We start from the raw sequence: 5233 nt of genomic DNA, 5'->3' as shown, positions 1-5233 counted from the left end.
AGTATTTTGCGTTCCAATATTTTTTCTTATGTTAAATGATATTCCTTTTGTGAAATATGTCCAGCTTTGATTAAAGTTTGTGTATACATAGAGGTTATTCTGTTTGGTGTTATTGTAATTCTTAAATTAATTACATCGTTAGTGCATGTCATTAGGCATTAGTATATATTTCCTACATGGAGAGAGACTGATGAGGAGAGAGAGAAGTAGAACAGAGGAGAGATGAGAGAGAGAGAGAGAGAGAGAGATAAGACAGCTTTTTGGGCTACGTAAAACACAAGACGTAGAGCACAAGACGCCTCTCGCCAATTTTTGGTAATACATTGCATTGTCAAATGGTGTTAGTTGAGGCGTTTACTCTTGACTTTTAAAGGCAAAGTCGCATGAGCCAACAGGACTAATCTGCACAAACGTCCTCTATACCCCATCCCTCTCCCTCCCTCTCTCACTCATTTTTTTTATTGTTGTTTTTCCCATATCTCCCACCAGTATCTCTCTGTAATTTACAATATGCAATAAATTACCGTTTTCCATGGTACTTTTCAGTACGGAAGATCATTTAAAAGTTCATCAAGAAAAGGATAGCAAGGTTTGACGTAATGACCATAATTAACCCTGGACAGGTATCGCTATTTCGCTAACCGGTTAAAAGTAATGTGGGTCAACCTCGACCCGAGCGTCTAGAAAAATTTGCCAAAAATCAGTAACTTCATTTTTGCTGTACATTATAGTTTCTAAAATTAGTTTAAAGATAATACTATACTACTGAAGAGATAAATAATACCCATCTACAAATTTGATATTTATTACAAATATTTTAAAAAAATAAGTATATAACAAAAAAATAATTTACAAAAAATATTTATAAAAAATACAAAATAACCTATATAAGAAAATAAATTGAGGGAATCCTTCCTAAAACTACAATTTACAAGTCTCCACAGCCAGAAAAGGTGTCGGACCCATAGAGGTCAAAATCTGAAAATAGAAAAAAAAAGGTAAATTTTTTTTGCCTCCAAAAACTGGCAAATTTTCACAAATTTTTTTTTGTACCTAAATGAATTAGGAAGTGGCTGAATTTTATACAGAATAAAGTCATATTATCCTAAAAAGTAATTATGTAAAAATATTTGGACAAAGATGATATTAGCTGTTATATCAGGGGCCAAATCTAAAGTTCACTTTTTTACCTGCTATTTTCACCATGAAAATTTCTTATAAAAATGGCTGTAACTACTATAAGATATGGTATTTATGCATGAAAATCTACCAGAATATCACAAATTCTATAGAGAACAAGAATATATAGCGGTATGCAACTTACCTAATTGATATATACAGTAAATGGGCCCCCACCCACGACAAGTGCGACGGCCAAATTTGCTACCTGAAATGGAGGAATGGAATGTAATTTTCAATGTGTTATCTAGTTACCTAATTATGTGTAGATTTGCATAAGACTATTATGGTAGATTGCTGGACGTTTCAACATTATTTTGCAATCATCAAAAAAAAATCTGACCCATAAAACTTACTCTAATGTAAAGGTCATTTGTTGACCACCTTGTTTTTTTTTTTTTTTTACCATGAAAATTTCATTTGATAAAAATGGCTGTAACTACTATAAGATATGATATTTATGCATGAAAATCTACCAGAATATCACAAATTCTATAGAGAACAAGAATATATAGCGGTATGCAACTTACCTAATGGATATGTACAGTAAATAGGGCCCCACCCACGACAAGTGCGACGGCCAAATTTGCTACCTGAAATGGAGGAATGGAGTGAAATTTTCAATGTGTTACTTAGCTATATAATTATGCATTGATTTGCATAAAACTATTATGGTGGCTTGCTAGATGTTTGAAAATTATTTTGCAGTCCTCAAAAAGAAATATTTCGAAAAGGGAATATTTTAGAATATTTGGAAATATCGACAAAAATGAAAAATAAACTATTGCAGTATTTTAGGTAAAAAAAATGGATGATATATATTTTGTAAAGATTAAAATTATAGCATTTATGCAAACAAGTTGTAAAAAAGTTTCATGATGTAACTTACCTACGTACGAGGCACACACTTCGGACACAAGACAGTTTGATGCTGTAGGCAGACGGGCCCGTGCCAATCGCAAACATGCTGTGTTCGTTCTTGTGGTCGTCTCTAGATGGGCAACTTCGGCAGCGAACACGCTTGCGCAGCACTCGAAAAAAAAAAAAAGAAAAAAAAGAAAAAAAAAAAAATTGAAAGGCACTCGAAAAAAAAAATAGAAATGAGCACTCGACAAAAAATTAAGAAATGAGCACTCGAAAAAAAAAATTTGAAATGAGCACTCAAACGGGCACGTACGCGATACAACTCACCACCCTCCAACATATTCCAGTAATAAAACAAAACTATACTAGCATGAACCCTGTTCTCTTCGCAATGTTTACCATATAACTTTGCTTAAAAAAAAAAAAAAAAAAAAAAAAAAAAAAAAGAACACACACACACACACAGAAAGGGGCATTCGAAAGGAAATGGATCAAATGTCAATATATGGATCCCAGCCACTTCCAAGGTCGGTCACGCAGGTGTTTACGCACAACAAAAGAGAGAGATAGAGAGAGATGTTTACGCACAACAGAGAGAGAGAGAGTTGGAGAGATGTTTACACACAACAAGAGAGAAGGAGAGAGAGAGAGAACTTTACTTACTACAGCTTTCAGAGATGAGATGGAATTATTTATATCGCGAGAGAGAGAGAGAGAGAGAGAGAGAGAGAGAGCGCTTTACTTACTATAGCTTTCAAAGATGAGATAGATTCATTTTTAGAGAGAGAGAGAGAGAGAGAGAGAGAGAGAGAGAGAGAGAGAGATGTGCGAAACACTAAAACAAAGGATGAGAGAGAGAGAGAGACCCACAAATATACGAAACAAACATAAAGGATCAAAGAGGCATTAGAGAGAGAGAGAGAGTGAGCGAGAGAGAGACCCAGAAATATGCGAAACACTAAAACAAAGGATGAGAGAGAGAGAGAGAGTGAAAGAGAGACCCAGAAATATGTGAAACACTAAAACAAAGGGAGAGAGAGAGAGACCCACGAATATACGAAACACTAATCAAAAAGGATCAAAGAGGAATGAAAGAGAGAGAGAGAGAGAGAGAGAGAGAGAGAGAGAGAGAGAGAGAGAGAGGCATTAGAAATGAGCGATCGGAAAAGAAGGTAAACAGAATCTTCGCATACAATGGCCCAGAGTACGTACGCGATAAAACAACGCGCCAACCTCCAACATATTCCACTATAAACATTTATACTAGCATGAAACAAAACTATACTGACATGAACAACACTACTACATGAACCACTGTTCAATTTCAATATGCTATGTTTACCTAATAATTTTGCTTTTTTCATAAAAAAAAGGGCATTCAAAGACGCATGGATTATTGGCAATGTGGCACCTCAGCCACTACCAAGGTCGCGCACACGTTTGCTACAAACAGCATACGAAGTAAAACGTTTTCCCTTTTCGTACATGATTGCGCACATAGTAAAACATTTCCCAATATAAAAAAAACTATACTATTAGCTATTATGCCACAGTCATACACGTATTGGCTACGTAATAACTTTGCTCTTCGCAAAAAAAACACAGAAATTAGCACTTGAATGTCACGTGACCATAAGGGCATATGTAAGTCGTAGGTAAGTGGCAGGCATTCACAAAGGCATTCATTTTATAGAAACATCATCCTCCGACATATTCCAACAGTACAAAATACGATTGAAATGAACAATACTCAGTATCCGACATTTATCTAAACACTTTTGCTTATGGAAAACTTCAAAAAATGACACTCGAAAGAAATTAGACAATATTTCTGCTATGTGACATCTCTGCCGCTCCCAGAGTTGCTCACGTGACCCATAAACATCTCGAAACATTTACAATATAAAAAAAATACACTAATTAGCTATTATGCACACAGTCCGACATGAATTGGCTACATAATAACTTTGCTATTCGTAAAAAAAACACAGAATTGGCACTACAAGGTCACGTGACCTTGAGCGCATTTACGACGTGATAATGCATTCACAAAGGCATTCATTCTATAGAAAACATCATCCTCCGACATATTCCAACAGTACATAACACGATTAGAATGAATAATACTCAATATCTGATGTTTATCTAAAAACTTTGCTTTATGCAAAAAATGCAAAAAGTGGCACTCAAAGCAAATTGGACAATATGGCGGTATGTAGCATCTCTGCCACTCGGTTTGTGGTGTGTAACTTAGATATAGGCCCCAGCTAGACTTTCCAACACAACAAAGTCACGTGACTATACAGAGTGTTCATTGAGAAACTGTTATGTAATAACTTTGATTTTCGATCACTAACCTTTCTACTAAGATGTGGGTCGTCCTTGACCCTAGTGGTACCTCAGAAAATAGGGATGCACTGAAGAGAGGGGCTGGCACGTCTGCTCACCATCAAACCTGACAGTATACTAGACGTCTGCAGGTCGATTACACCCGCATTGGACATGGGTGATAATTTATGGGAAAAAAACATGTTTTTTGAAACACTCCTTGGGTCGTGCAGGACCCACGACCACTGTCCAGGGTTAAGGTTCATTTTCCCCCGTTTTCTGTTAAAAGTATCCTTGGCGTGTCAGGTCATACTTTAATAATAAGGGGTTGTCTGTCGGAGCAGCACTTGTGGTGTAAGTACTCTCTGCGTAATTGATGGAGACGGATATTCCATCGCTGTCATGGCTGCCACGTTACTTTTCCGCGTCGTTGAAGAAATACATTTGCAGTACGACTCCTATTTCAAGCAGCTTGAAATATGGTCATTGGGTACTTCTGTTATGTATTGTATCTATAGTAGGATGATGCAGTCATACTTCTGGGTCCACGAATGCCGAACATCGTTATCAAAGTCAGTGAAGATAAAAAGGCAGGATAAAAAGCCAACATCCATTATGTATTGGACAGGATCCTTGTAAACTGAGGTGGTTCTTATCTTTCTTTATATGACTGACATCATCATAATAGAAGTCATTACTTTTATCTATAAAACTCCCTCATTCACTTACAAGTGGCATAAGTATCATGAGAGAGTGGGATGATCCAGAAGATAGGGGAATATTATATATATATATATATATATATATATATATATATATATATATATATATATATATATATATAATAGGATATATATATATA

At 35.7% G+C, this 5233-nt stretch overlaps 1 long non-coding RNA gene across 1 annotated transcript; it reads right to left on the bottom strand.

Moving 5' to 3' along the window:
- Positions 1-834: 834 nt before the first annotated feature.
- On the bottom strand, positions 835-4503 carry LOC135226901 (uncharacterized). Its single transcript, XR_010317314.1, has 5 exons — positions 4401-4503; positions 2069-2210; positions 1710-1772; positions 1325-1387; positions 835-978 (listed from the first exon to the last, which is right to left on the bottom strand). It is a non-coding gene; the product is annotated as an uncharacterized LOC135226901 (long non-coding RNA).
- Positions 4504-5233: the final 730 nt, after the last annotated feature.

Source organism: Macrobrachium nipponense, chromosome 15 (genome assembly GCF_015104395.2).
Source record: "Macrobrachium nipponense isolate FS-2020 chromosome 15, ASM1510439v2, whole genome shotgun sequence".
Lineage (NCBI taxonomy): Eukaryota > Metazoa > Arthropoda > Malacostraca > Decapoda > Palaemonidae > Macrobrachium > Macrobrachium nipponense.
This window is presented reverse-complemented; position numbering and strand designations above follow the sequence as displayed.